Source organism: Delphinapterus leucas, chromosome 16 (assembly GCF_059928025.1).
Source record: "Delphinapterus leucas isolate spDelLeu-1000000601 "Yukka" chromosome 16, BTC_Dleu_Yukka2, whole genome shotgun sequence".
Classification (NCBI taxonomy): domain Eukaryota; kingdom Metazoa; phylum Chordata; class Mammalia; order Artiodactyla; family Monodontidae; genus Delphinapterus; species Delphinapterus leucas.
This window is the reverse complement of record NC_143144.1, coordinates 32,490,416-32,505,448: the sequence shown is the minus strand read 5'-3', so window position 1 is coordinate 32,505,448 and position 15,033 is coordinate 32,490,416. Positions and strand designations below refer to the sequence as shown.

Genomic DNA, 15,033 nt, shown 5'->3' with positions numbered 1-15,033 from the left:
GAACTTGAGCCAGTTATTTCACTCAGTTTTTTTCATATTTGGACTGAGATAATAATAGTACCTACCTCTTAAGGTCATGAGGGCCATTAAATGAATTAATATACCTAAACCAGTTAGATGATGCTCGGACATAACAAGCTCTATGCAGGTGTTTGCTATCATCACTTTAAAATCTGCAGTAGGATAAAAAAAGAGTACACACACACACACACACACACACACACACAAACCTGGGGTCATAAAGCCACTCTGTTACAGCAGGAACCACATCTGCCTGGCTCAGTCTCTGTCCCCAGTGCTTAGTGTAATGTTAGAACACAGGTGCTGAAAAAAAAGTGTGGAATACATGAACATCACTTGTGACTCAGAACTTCCTGGCAGCCACCGCAAGGAGGGAAACATCTTGAGTCATACGATTCTCACCTATTGAGAAAAGGAAAGACGCGCATCTCATCTTTAGTGAGTGGATACTAATTCCTTGCATCAATTTTTAAAAAGGATGTACTGCATGGGTCTTGGGTTGAGACTGCCAAGCACTCTAATGGATCATGCCTTCCATCCCAGTTAATCAAAGGATGCAGAAGTGTCCTTCATCTGACCTTGGCTGACAGCTGGACCACAATATTAGAGTATATCTTGGAGCAAGACCTAAATAAGTAAGGTTGGGAGAGGCGGCTTCTTTGGCCATCTTCTTAACATAAGAACCAAACTTAAGCATTCTTAGAGTCTGATACCTCCTTAAAGAATCTGATTTCTTTAAAAAAAGAAACCAAAAAACTAAGGCCCTCTCCCCAGCAAAAGGTACCTGCACCCAAGGTACCCTTAGCTGTATTTTGCACACAGCTATGGGGTGGTACACAGATCTCCTAGATCTCAGGTATTAGTCTATTTACCCTCTAGGCATCTATGAAGTGTAGACAAGAACCACTTAGAAGAGTGGTTGGAGAGACTGCCCTTAAGATACCATGTGTGAAAATGGCCTTTCAGCTGCACAGCGATTAGAAAAGTACAGGCCATTGTTCTCCATTGTTTCAGCTGGGCTCTGAGCCAGGAGTTGGTTACAGGCTGAGCTTTTAGGCAAGAGCCTGGAGTGTGGATAGCTTCTGCTGTTGATTGAAGGACAATCTAAATAGTTTAGAAACAAACAGGGAAGTAGTTCAGACACCCTCTTTCTACCACCTTCTCAGAGAGTCAGGTCAGGGGCGTAACCACCTGATGGCACCAGCATCTTCAACAAGCCGTGCTGGATGGTCCTCTCCAGCTGTTGGCCCCAGGAAGCAAGGCAAAGCCTTTTCCAGCGCAAGGCTACCTCTCTGTCATGGGCCTCCGCCCTGAGACAGCCATGACCCGGGGGCACCAGTGCCTTTCCGGCAGCAGTGACTTCTTTTTTTTTTTTAATTTTTACTGGAGTATAGTTGATTTACAATGTTGTGTTACCTCCTGCTGTGCAGCAAAGTGACGCAGTTATACATACACATATATCCACTCTTTTTTAGGTTCTTTTCCCATATAGGTCATTACAGAGTATTGAGTAGCGTTCCCTGTGCTATACAGTAGGTCCTTATTAGTTATCTATTTTATATATAGTAGCGTGTATATGTCGATCCCAATCTCCCAATTTATCCCTCCCCTCCTCCCCCCAACCCCGGTAACCATAAGATTGTTTTCTACATCTGTAACTCTATTTCTGTTTTGTAAATAAGTTCATTTGTACCGTATTTTTAGATTCCACATATAGGCGATATCATACAATACTTGTCCTTCTGTCTGACTTACTTCACTCAGTATGACAATGTCTACATCCATCCCTGTTGCTGCAAGTGGCATTATTTTGTTCCTTTTTATGGCTGGGTAATAGTCCATTGTTTGTGGCACATATGTAATATATACAGTGGGCTATTACTCAGCCACGGCTTCTGATATCCTGGCCAGAGAAAGGGCTGAAGCTGCTTCCAGGTCCCTGGGTGGGTTTTCCTTATGAGAGAACTGCTGCCTCTCCCTGTGGATGTGGGGTCTGCAGCTACCAAAAATGAAGACGAGCTTGGATGTGTATACATTTCCTGCCACTCTCTCCAACCAAAATGAGATTAGTACAAGAAAACTGCTTTGGATCCTGTCTGGAACACTGGGGGATATTGGCAACCAGCAACAAAGTGCCCACGTGAAGGTGCAGAATACCTTTCTGGCCTCATCACCGCCCTTCTCCCCAACATGCACACACGCACTTCTCCTCTGCTCCAACTACACACCCCACCCACACTGCCACTTGATGCCTTTGAAAGTGATGCCACTTCCACCATGCTCATGTGCCCTCCCCTTCCTCAGATGGATGACATCCTTCTCACTCTTTACAATCCCCCTCGTATTTGACCTGCTCTGGGAAGCCTGCAGGGGGCATCCCAGCCCGGGAGTCCCACAGCACATCCTGCATCGCTTGTCAAGAGGGATCACGCTGTTCCATTAGAGCTGGTTCCTCGTCTAGAACGTGGGGACACACGACGACCCCTGTGAGGAGCTGTCCTGAGGGCTGTGCCCATCAGCACAGGCTAGGTGCGCAGGGCAGCAGCCTGCACAGATGCCAGCAGTGGCGCTCATTATGACCCCAGCTGGTGAAAATTTTCCCAGCACTTTCCCATCCTTTATCTTAGTTCATCGTCATCTCAGTTCTTGAGAATGACATTCGTGTGACGTTGAAGCCGAGTCATCTAAAGGGAAGCAACTTGTCCAAGGTCACAGGGAGAAGCAGCAGTACCAAAGCCCCCAATCTGGCTGCTCCCACGGCTCCTCATCTGTTATCCCAGCGCCTTGTCCTGGACCCTGGACCCTGGACCCTGGACCCTGGACCGGGAACCCTGAAGAAGGACTGAATGGGAAGAGGCAGGTTCCCAAGCAGGAGCATTTGCATTTTCCAACTGCCTGCGTGTTACCAGAGGGAGGTTTTGTGACAGCCTCATTAACACCCTTCCTCCTTACAAACAGCGTTGTCGCAGCGAATCTCAAATGAGTACACACGATCAGCCCTACCATGGCGGTGTGACTGGGCCCACCAGCCAGTGACAGTGTTACGACGTGAATCCCTTCACAGGACACATCCCCGTCCAACAGGAGGGGTGAATACAGTGGAGCCCACGGAAGGACCCTGGGAATGTCCGCAGAGAAGAGAAACTGCAGAGCATGCCAGGATGCAGCTGCCTTACAGAACGAATGGGCGCAGCGGGTGGAGGACCACTCAGACCTCTGTGCCTGCTAATAAATCCCGACCTCATTTGGAAAAGCCAGAGCAAACCTATACGGCCACCTACAGAGGTCTTCGCCCTGCCGAGAGGCTGTTGGTTTCTTTATGAACCTGAGCAGATTGATTTTTGCATCAGTGTCTGGAGCAACGGGAGGTCCAGCTTTGGGTTGGAGGGTCAATGTTTATCTATCAACCTATATCGGGTTCAACATGAAATTCTTTATTATATACCACCTTGGTTGATATTTAACAAGGCATGTGTTGGATCTGGGAACCAAGTTAAACCGTCTCTAACGTTTTGTCCCGGACCTATATTTAAGAACTACGATGGGATAGGACTAAATATTACATTGCAATCCTTTACATGTGTTAGGAGGTTTCAAACTACAAACCATTTTCACACCCATGTTCTCTTTTAATTCTGAAGGCAACCCTGGGTGTTAATCAGAGCATGGATTTTACATGCCGGAGGATGAGAAAACAAAGGTGCAGAAAGAGAAATGACGTGTCGAAGCTCAGAGAGTTACCGGAAGAACTAACAGAACTTCCACATCGAAGACTTTCTTTGCAAATTGTCCTTCCACCGAAGGTCTGTCCAGTGATAAACGACATCGAGAGTCAGGCCGAAGCAGGACAATCCCAGGGGGTGCGGGGAGGGACGAGGAGCGATTGTATCCAACCTGGCCCTGCCCTCTGGGCCCTGGAAGAGCTGAGGGCCATGTGGAGATGAGCACCCCTCAAATCTCCTAGTGACAGTGAATGGTCTAATGCCCTCTTCCCTGCTCAGACTCCCTGCCCAGCCTAGAGCCTGAGCTGGGCTAGGTGCGCTGACCGGTGCTGCCCCCTGGGGAAGTCTACCTCTGAGAGCAAAGGTTTGCGGACCTCTTTCAGAGGTTAGAGTTTGCCAACAGCCTAATATTGCCCCAGTTATCTTTCACACACATACAGTATGCTTCCTAGTGTTCCAAATATTACATGTGTGCTCTCTCTGGAGCTGCACAATTGCCTTGTGAAGGCAGCAGTGTAGTGCCTCGAATTCCCACTGGGGTAAGTGACCTGGCCAGTCACAGACAGTCAGGGTGCAAACAGCCAGGTCTTATCCTGTTTCCCCTGCTGGTCACGGTTTGGATTCGGTCAGTTGCCTCCCTGGTGCCCCTCTATCCAGCAAGCATTTACTTCTGAACGTAACTAACCACTTTTGATCACCAAGAGAGAAAACAGCAGCTGGTAATGAGGCTTCTGCTTTGCTGATATGACATGTGCCTTATCCCCCAAATCCTCCCACTCAATCCCCTTCCCAGGGGCTCCGACAGGCTGTACATACGCAAGATACAGGAGGGCCGGGAACAGGCCTGAGGGGAAGTCTCCTTTATTTGAACCAGCACGCCTCTCCACCACCCAGCAGCCTTCCATGTCACTCTGCCCTAACAACCTGGCTGGAATACGGTGCTTAGACCAGAGGACCAACGTGAGGCATCCTACTTCCTTCCCCTTGAACCAAAAATGGATACGTCTGCAGCTCATCACCCCATCTGAGCTCCCCATGGGCTGGAAAGCAGGAAGAGAGAACAAGGATAGTGACTGGGTCTGCTCTGTGCTGACACTGTGTCAATGAACAAAGTAGCTACTCTATGGGACAAGAGAGGAAAAAGACAACATTCCCCACAAGGTCCTAACTGTTAATACACATGACCCTGCCCACTAGAAAACATGGCCCAGTGACTGTCATGGCCTGTAGCCAATCATCAAAGCAACCCTCCCACCCACCATCATTCCCCATCCCTCACCGCCAGTGAGAAGCTCAAAGAAGAAAGTGAGTGCGGAAGTTCCCCTCTCCAACAGCTGAGACCCCAGAGTACATACAATTAAACACTGACGGCAAAAACCGCCGTCTAGAGAATCGAAGGTTTCCGGGGGCAGGAGCCAGTATCCTCAGCTGAGTCCAGAGGAATAGGGCGCACACGGTTTAGGAAATGCTGGGCAATTGCTCCTGGCAGGTACAGCCTATTGACTTGTCTTTCTTGTTTATCACATCTGGGTTTGGAGAAATAATAGCCAGATGTTCAGAAAGAAGTTTTCCTCGTTCTTTATAAAGTAAAACAATGTACTGTGGTCGGATGTGAATTTGTCTGTGTGTTTAAAAGCTTATGCTGTTGGTTCCATAAATGCTTAAAAGATGTTACATCCTATATGATTACACTCAGGACCATAAACAAAGCCCAAAGTGGTAAAGGATGGAAGAGGAATTTCATTCCCCAACTAGCACTTCATTTTCCTACTTACTCTTCTCTCCTCTACCCTGGCCTGCTCTATCTTGGTCCCCATATTGTCCCTGCCTGTCTTCCCAAGCTGCATCATAGGGAATCTTTTCAACAAACAGGTAACTTGAGTTTCAGTCTCAGCTCAGCCATCAGGCAGCTGGGTGACCTTGGACAAGTCACTGGCCACCATCAGACTGTCTTTCGTCTGCAAAGTAAAAATAAAACGCTGCCCACAGCACTGGCTTTCCGGGTCATTCCAAGGACATCATACCCAAAAGGTCTACTCAGTGGGGGATTCCATACATTGATTCAGTGGTTCAACAAACATTTATTAGGCACTTATTTGCACTGGGCATTATTCTAAGATGAAGGGGACACCATCCAAGCATCATGGTTATGAGAACAATTGTTGGTTTCTTTTTCCAGAAATAAGAGCTCCCTGGGAATGTCATTCCTCTGCCTACGACCCTGAAGTGGCTTCTCACTGCCCAAGGGCAAAGTCCCCGAGGGCTGGAGATGGAAGCAGGAGCCAGTTCGAGGAAATCACCTGCTTTCTCTTCCAGTCCTACCTTGAGCCAGGTCTTTTCTCCCCCACTGCTGGCTCCTGATGACCTCCTCCGGGCACCATGCTTCTCTGTGCCTATACTTTGGGCTCTCTGTGCTGGTTGCTCCCCTGCTGCGAGCTTATATGCCAGGCCTTCTCCTCTACTGGGTGAGAGTGCCTGACTGCAGAGCTTATACACCAGGAGGGCAGGAGCCACGTCTGTCCTGCCTGCCTCCATTTCCCCATCACTCCTGGCACACAGTAGGTCCTCGTGCATCCTTCCGTGGAGTGACGCCTGGTGGCTGATCTAGAGGTTCCTTATTATCTCCTTTAGGTCTCCTTCATTTGGAAGAAAGAGTTTCACATGCAGAGCCGCAGAGCAGGAAGGGCCGTGCGGCCCACAGCCTAGGGGAAAGACTCATCCCCACAGCTTAGAGAAGGCCCTGCACCACCCGCCCCAGTACAATCCTTGAACTCAGGCTGAACCCTGCTTGGGAGCATCATCCTGGGAAAAGAAACTGCATTTGCATCGATTCTCTGCATAGCCGTTCTCTTTAGGGCTATACATTGTTCCTTCTTGACACGGGGCCTGGGAAGCAGTGGCAGCACCCCCTACGCTCTATGTAAATACAGGCTCCTTGAAGGATATTTATTGGCCTGCAGAAAAGATGCGGGGGAATTTTGCTCTGTAGGTGAGTGATAAAAAAGAGCACTGAGCGGATATGTTCGCCAGCTTATTTACCACAAATCTCTTATTTATGGCCTCATAACCTCCTGATGGCCTGGTGCTCTCCTCCCACACCTGGTTTTCTTCCCAGACAGAGAAAGTGCTGAGCTGAGGACTATTTGTCCAAGGTTCCTCTCTGCTTCTAGTTTCAACAGCTGGAGCCGGACCAGTTGATCTCCCTGTGACTGCGTGGATGATGAGGTCTGCAGGATGAATCCTGTCCTGCAAAGTGCGCTGTGCTTAGGAGAGCCGTGAACATGGTGACTGGGGTCCAGCCCAAAGTTCCACTGGATGAACGTTCACTGGACACCTATTGTGCCCAGCACCATGGATGATGCCAGGAATGGGAAGGAAAATAGGTCCTGCTTCCCTCCTCTGGGGCCCTTTCTCCAGTCTTCTCCCAGCCAGGCGCTGCAATAGGCACTTTGCATATATTATACTCAGTCAGTCCTCTGAGCAACGCTACGAGGATGCAACATGTCCCCGATCCAAACATCACAGCCTCCCGAGGCCAGTCTTCCTCCATCCCTTGGTGGAGCTACACCATCACCCAGAACCCTAATGAGGCATCCGCCCGGAGGCCTTCCACATAGGTAGCCCAGGCTCTGGAGATGGTACCTCCTCCCCACGTGTCCTCCATTTCTGGGCTCCGTGTCCGCCTTTCCTCCGCCCCAGTCCAGCTCCCACCATGCCAGGCTGTCACGCGGGCCCTCTGGCTTGGGCGCTCAGCTCCTGATTGGCCCTTCCCTTTGGATCCCTGAGTGGTCTTTTCAAAGCATACACTGACCAGGTCACTCCCCTGCCGAAACCCTGAGATGAGTCCCTGTTACCCACAGAGCAACGCCCAAACTCTTGGGGTAAATCAAGCAAACCTATGATGAGCAGGCCCACCTTTGGCACGGTCTTTTGCTGGTTCCTAAGCTCTGGGCCTACTAGATCATTTGGATTCTCTGCCCCTGTCTCGCCTCTTCTTGCCTCTTGCCTCTTTGCCTGTGCCGTGCCGGGCCTTCTTCCTGAATGCCACGCTTCTCCCCTCCTCCCAGCCCCGCTACCTTCTACTCAGACTTCAGGACTCATTTCCAATGCCACCTCCTTCTGAAGCCTTCTCAGACAACCTTCCTGCAGATGGTCAAGTGCCTGTATTAGTTTCCTGGGGCTGCTGTAACAAAGTGCCGCAGATCATGAGGTGGCTGAACACCGCAGAAACGTCTCCTTTCACGGTTTGGGAGGCCACAAGTCCAAAACCAAGGTGTGGTTAGAATTGGCTCCTGCTGGAGGCTTTGAAGAAGAATCTGTTCCATGCCTCTCTTCTAGTTTCTAGCAGCTGCCAGCAATCCATGGTGTTCCTTGGCCTGTAGACCCATCACTCCAATCTCTGCCTCTGTTATCACATGGCCTCCTTCTCTGTGCCTGTGTCTTCTTTCCTTCTATCTCGCATAAGGATATGTGTCATGGGATTTAGGATGTACCCAGATAATCCAGGGTGATCTCATCTCGGGACTTTTAAGTTAAGTACATCTGCAAACACCCTCTTTCCAAATGAGATCACATTCCTTAGTACGGGGATTAGGATCTGGTCTTGTCTTTTGGGGGCCACTATTCAACCCATTATAGTTCCCCTCCCCTGTATTCCCCCCCCGTACCTGAGCAAGACTCCTCCCAGGCTTTCACTTCACGTGGAGTGGCCTTTGTGGCCTAGTTCTGCAGCAGGGGTGAGCTGTCCTGTGGGCGGAGGCTTTCATTTCTGCATCCCTAGCACCTAGCTCCTGGCTTGGCCCAAGGACACTCGTAAACAATGAATGGGTAAATGGATGAAGTGGGTGCTGTCTCCCCATTGTACTGACAAGAGGAACAGAGGCTCATGGCAGGGAATAAGACGGGCCTAAGGCCATGGAATGAATTAGAGCAAAGCCAGGAATACGTTACCAGGACCTTGGCCTGGAACTCTCTCCTTGGCACCAATTACTCTGCCCCAGCTGGGACCAGAGCCACCCTTAGAAAATCTCTTCTCCCCATGGCTTAGGAAATGAAAAAGATCTCCATATCCCGCTCCTGTCAACAGGCTTCCTCCCACCTCCCTGCCCCTTTGATTCCCCCTCATGTGTCCACTCCCCCCAAATCAGAAACACATGCTTCATTTGACCTTGGCTGTTTGTGAAGGAAAGTGACTCCCCAGTTGGTGGATTTCTCGGAGGTCTTAGGGCCTCCCCTGATCTGAAGTCCTGTGGGAACAGTTTCTAGGGTCCAGGCTGTGCTGAGACTGGCGAGCTGGGAGGCCAGTATTGTGCAAGGCTGGAGTCTCCAATGGAAATAGCTCCTGGAGGGACAGGAGGACCGCTTCCCCAACAGGGGCTGAATCTCTACCATGTGCCTCTAAATCCCAAAGAGAGGGGCTTTTTTCACGACACATGATCTGAGGACAGGGATGATGAGTGCATTTAACAGCTGAGGAGCCTGGGGTGCAGAAGTGCAAGCAAGGATAAGGCAGAAGCAGATTAGACCCCCCAGGCAGCCCCACTCAGGCCACCTCCACCCTGCTTCCCACTGGGCCCTTCCACGACCCTATCCCCACCCAAGAGCCTTTCTGGTGGGAAGAAGCAGGTCTGTTGGAGAGGCACCTGGCTAGGTCATCAGCTCAGACATCACCCCCAAAAGGAGGAGAGATTTTCCCCCCCAAATACACTCACTCTAGCTTTCCTTTCTGACCCATCATGGCCCAAGAAAGTCCCCCTCTGCTCTGCGAGCATAGTAAGAGTTACCCAGGGCACAGTGAGTGCCTGTCCTTCCCCAGCCCGCCTCTACCACAGAGTTTTCCCTGGCTTGCTGGAAGCCGTCTCTTTCAGATTCCATCAAGGCCTCCCTTTCTCTCGAGCTCGCTGGAGTCGGGTCCACTGAGGAGAAATGGAGAGGTACCCTGAGCAGTGTGGCTCCATCTCTGACTGGCTGCGTGCCCCCACTCCACCTCTTTCAACAGTTTCCTTGACAGGGAACAACAGGATAATAACACCTGCTTCACAAGAGTGCTATGACAAGTAAACGGGATAATGTAGGTAAAGGGGCGGGTCCCACCGTGTGCCTGAGTAACAAGCCAGCTGACCCGGAAGCACTCAGCGTGCGCGATCTCAGTTAATCCTCCAGCAAGCCTCTGATGAGGCGCTTTGCTATCACCCCATTTTAAAGGTGATGAAACAGAGGCACAGAGAGGTTTGGGACTTGTCCAAGGGTGCACAGCCCTTAAGTAGAAAGGCAGGAACCATAATGCTATTTTGCCTCCCTGCCCAGTGTGCATTTCTTGCTTTTCTCTTAACCTGGTGCCTAGCGCTGTCCTTATTGAGCATAAATGATTTTTCAAGTGCACAGTCTCGGTCAAGTACAGAGGATGCGAAGATGAATGTGATGTGGCTGTATATTCCCCTAACAGTGAGGGGGATGGGCACAAACGGGTAATTACGATACTGTATAGGATATGTGTGTGTGTGAGAGAGAGAGAAAGAGAGAATGAGAGAGAGAGGTGGAGAGAGAGAGACAGAAGGTGTGCACAGAACAGGGAGAGCTGTCTCCACTTTGGGGGGTCAGCATGCAGCAGTGGGGAGGAGGTTCCTGCAGCAGGTAATACCTGATCTGAGAGGCAAGAACCAAGAGAGATGAGCTAGGTGACAGGTTTGGGGGACAAAGTTAGGATATTCCAGGCAGAGGGTCCTGAGTAAGCAAAGGAACTGAGCCATTAAACAGCCTGCTGAGTGTAGAGAATGACAAGGGGCCATAGGTGTGCCCGGAATACCGAGTGCCAGGCAGAGACTGAGAATGCTGTGGCTGGAGATGCAGGCGGGCACCAGCCGTGGAGAGGCTGCAGGGCAGGTCTGGGGGTGTCAACCACGTGCTGCGGGCAAGAAGGAACCGCAGAAAGGTTTTAAGCAGGGAGGGATGTGGTCAAATTTGCATTTCCGAGGATTATTCTGGCAGTTCTGTGTGGATCAGGTACCAGCCTGTGTAAAAGGGAGACCTGACGGGAGGTGAGAGGTGGGAAATCTGCAAGCAGTGACAGAAATGGAGGAATCAGCTCGGAAATTAGTGAGGCGGTGAAAGCGAGCAGGAACTGCCAGATTAGGGGAGGGAAGTTGGGGAGGGGAATGGGTCTAGGATGGTGTCCAGCTTCCTTGCTGGGGGTCCTGGCAGAACCTTCACGAGCTGGCACCCAAGGAGAGCTGCTGATCTGGGCAATGAGGTGGTGAGTTTCAGACATGCTGATCCTGGAGTCCTGGAGCCATCCAAGGTCGGGGGTGTTCACTGTGGAGCGGGGGGCTGGTCCTGGGGAAAGGAGTTGGCTGTAGGTGTGGCCTGGGGGCTCACCAGCTCGTAGGCAGAGGCTGATGTCTTGCGCATGTTGCAGAGCAACAAGGGGAGCCAAAGGAGAGGGAAGACCTTGCGGAAGACTAGCTTTTAAGAGGAAGTCTGTAGAAAGAGAACCCAGGAAGGGGGCTAGACTGGAGGAGAGAGATGAGGGGAAGAGTTTCAGGAGGAGAGGATGTTAAAAGGTCGATTCTACAGAGGCTGCAAGGTAAGGACCAGAAGTGTCCACTGGACTTGGCACTGCAGGGTCACTGGATTGAGGCCACAAATTGATTTACTAAAGGTTGGGAGCAGATGTCAGAGCAGGGGAGACAGTAGATGCGGGAGGCAGGATAGTGGAGTCCCACACTGCAAGTTCTTTTTCACCATTGTGGGGAGGCCGGAAAGAGAGTACCATCTGAGGAAGGGCAGGAGGTCAAGAAGGGGCTGTTTTTCTCAGGACGGGACTTGTTCATTGGCACGTCCATTGCATTAAGAGGAAGAAGCCCACGTAAGAGATGGGTTGACTATGTAAGACGGACATGAGATCATCAACAAGACAAACTTTGGAGGAGAAAGGAGGGGCCGGACTCCATGGGGAATACAAAACCGCGTACCACCCATCACAGAGCACCTCCCCGGATGCCTGCCTGCCCATTCCTATCAAGCTGAAACCCCCGTTACCCCCTCCTTGCTTTAATTTTCTCCAATCACTTTTGCTGTATAGCATTTACACTTATATTCATTTGATGATTGTTTTCCACCAGGAGGTTTATGCGCTTTATGTCAGATTTAGTGTTAAATTTTTAATAAAGTGGCTAATGGAGCTAAGGAGATGTCTGTCTATATAGGTGGTAAATATCTAAGTAGTTTATCGGTATGATGGGGTATTTTTGAGCTTACCTGGTTTATGGATGTTGAGGGTCTATATTTTTCAGACAAGTGAAACCTGTTCCAGGAGGACAGGGATGTTGTCTGTCTTTTCCAAAGCTGTATCCTCAGGGCACAGAACAGTCCCTGGCACACAGCAGGAGCTCAGCTAATGTCTGCTGTTGGGTGGATGTGCTGATGGAGTGGCGAAGGAACCCCCGCACAGCTGACTCTGGATCAAGGAGAAATGGGTCTAAATTTTGACAGGCAGAGAAAGTGTTAGGGCGGCAAGAACAGGAAACCACAGAGGAACTGGTGAGCATGACCTGTTGGGGGAAGGCAAGAGGTCCAGTATTCATCAATCCCATCCCTTTTTCCTTCCTTCCACATTGTACAGCCCATACAACAGACCAAGAACTGCAGATGCAAAGATGAGTGACACAAAGATGAGTGACTCTCCCTCCATAAGGAACTTACAGGCCAGGGAGAGGAACGGTCAGGTGGAGGTTTGATACATATTACATGAGTCACACATCTGATTGAGAAAAAAACAGAATGAGGCCACATTAAAAAGGCCTTTGAATTTTATCTTAAAAACAATGGGGAGCCATTGATGGTTTATAACCAGGGAAGCACTACAGTCATCCCTGTGTTTCAGAAGAACTCTCAGGAATGGAAGAGGGTTAAGAACAAGGAAAGAGAGGTCCAAGGAAACATTCCTCAGCGGTGTGCTGAATATGCCTATCTCTTCCCAACCTCTCCTTCAGGGACGCTACCACTGACACCTTGAAACTGGCCATAGTGGGAGAATTTACACGGTAGAAACTGGCAAACGCTACACTCAGAGCTTTCTTTTCTTGGAGTTCCCATTTACCCATACAACCCAGTTAGTCCGGGTGCTAAGGATGAAAAGTAGATGCACAGCAGAGCACAGGACTTACTGACAAGCTGGGGTTCTCAGTTCAAACCCCTCTAGGACTTTATCAACTGGTTTTCATCTCAGCTTCCACCTTTTTTCTTTAGAAACAGACTACATTTTGCCTTCCCAACTTGGACCATCACGTCTGGTCCTGCCCTCTGGGTGGAACTGACAAAATCAAGGCAAACTAAGAGGTTGAAAGGACTTGGCAGCCCTGAGATAGGCTCTGTTTTGTTTTGTTTTGTTTCCATAGCTTAGAGACCTCTGGAGCCTGGGGGATGAGCCACTGAGCAGTGAGGGAACATGTTTCATCTTTGTGTGGTGTCTGTGTCCAAATTACCTGACCCAGAAGCAAGAGAACTGGAAGGGATAAAGCTGCCGCGTCAAACTGCCTCCCCCAGTGTCCCTGGGCTCCTGTCCTCCTGCTTCCCACGACAGGGGACCGCACACAGCTAAGCCACCGAGGGCTGCAGACGGCACTCCAGCGGGGAGTCACCAGGAAAATGGGCTCAGAGAGAGATTATCTCCCAGCTCTCTCCTCACATGTTTACCCTGGGGGTGCAGCTGCTTTGTCTCTAGGTAAAACACAACTGTGTCTCTCCAGGGTGGCAGGAAGAGGAAAGGGATTTGCAAGGATTCCATAAAGCTATTGACTTACGATGTCAGTTCCACTCTGAGAGTGGAAACAGGCACGATGGTTGAATTATCACAATTTTGCGGAAACGCTGACCCTGAGCAGGAGATCCCGTGCCATGTTTCAAAATTCCCCGGGCAAAAATTGCCTGTTACTGCATGTGCAGTGTGTCAGAACCTTGTCCAGGTGTCTACATCAAAAACTAAAGCACTTCCTGCTTTCACATACCTTCTCCCATCTCACCCTCCCATCCATGCTGCAAGGGAGGCTCATTTCTATTTTGTATGGTCTAGAAATTAACCAACAGATGCATGCCTGTCCATTACCCCATCTTCATTGGTGCCCCTCCTTACTTCTTATTCTCTTTTGCTCACCTCTCCTCCTTTCTAATTTTTACCAACATGTCTCTTTGCTTTAGATTTCTCCTCTTGTCCTGAGTCTGCCTGTCTCCTCCTCACTGCCCCCCACTCCATCTCCTTTCCTTTCTCTCCCTTTTCCTTCGTGGCTCCTGTGCCCTTTTCTGACTCCTCTTTCTCCTCTCCTCTCTCTTTTCTATCCCTTCCTCTCTCATTCAGCAGTCCCTACTTCCCAAGGTGAACAAGCAAGTCTGCGGAGATCTTCACTCAAAAGAGCTTGCTTGGCTTTAATTAGGATTCTTTCAGAAACCCTGACCTCAGAGAAAACCCTGCACTCAAGCTGCAGGCTTCCTTTGCTCCGTCTTACCTCCCTCCTCCATGCCTTTAAGAGCAGTAAAAGAGATTTAGAATAGACATCTGGAGGAGGAAAGGACTGAAGGCATCCCACCTTCTCTTCCTCAGTTGTATAGATGAGAAAACTGAGGCTCCAAGAGGGACCATGACGCTCCACGTCATGTAGCCAGTTAGACAGAGGTATAGTGTCAGAACCAGGGCTCCCCAAGCACCACATCCATCAACTTGCCCCTGGACCTGGCCACAGAGGGACTCCAGAGAGCACTAAGAGAACACCTCCCAGGACCAGACTCTGCTTAGCAACAAGTGCTGACATTTTTCCAGACATGCCCCGAGGCATCCTGGGAAGAAGCTACAAAGTTAAACAAAAACAAAGGGTGAACTTAGTAATTGCACACACTCTTATTTTCTTAACAAACCGGCTAGATCTCGTTAAGGGAGGCTTCTGAATGTAGACAGAGAGAACCTTGTCATCACCTATTAAGTATGTCTAATTTCACACACTGTCATGTAGCTCTCCATCCAGCTGGTTCTCTGCTGAAAAGGAGTAAAAGATTGCATCCTGGCCCATTTCTAGCACTTAGGGATCTTTCGCAGGGAATACGAGGGATCCTGCCGTAATTGTCTAGCATTGGTAATCTTGCATAGTTGGCAACCTCGGCCGACTTTTAATTTATCGAAAACAGAGACCTGGCTATTTCAGATAATGTCATCTGCTCAATGCAGACGTGGCAGTTTATCTTACCTAAGTCCTGCCCCATCTCCTGTCCTCAGTTTCCCCAACTGTAACACGAGAATGGACTA

General features: G+C 49.9%; 1 long non-coding RNA gene across 2 annotated transcripts in view; it reads right to left on the bottom strand.

The window, feature by feature from the left end:
- The window catches only part of LOC111183552 (uncharacterized), a 430,485-nt gene that overhangs the window by 37,774 nt on the left and 377,678 nt on the right, over window positions 1-15,033 (bottom strand). For both annotated transcript variants that reach the window (XR_016388080.1, XR_016388081.1), the window contains exon 4: window positions 1-15,033. This exon is cut by the window's left edge and continues 37,774 nt beyond it; it is cut by the window's right edge and continues 41,687 nt beyond it. This is a non-coding gene — a long non-coding RNA (uncharacterized LOC111183552).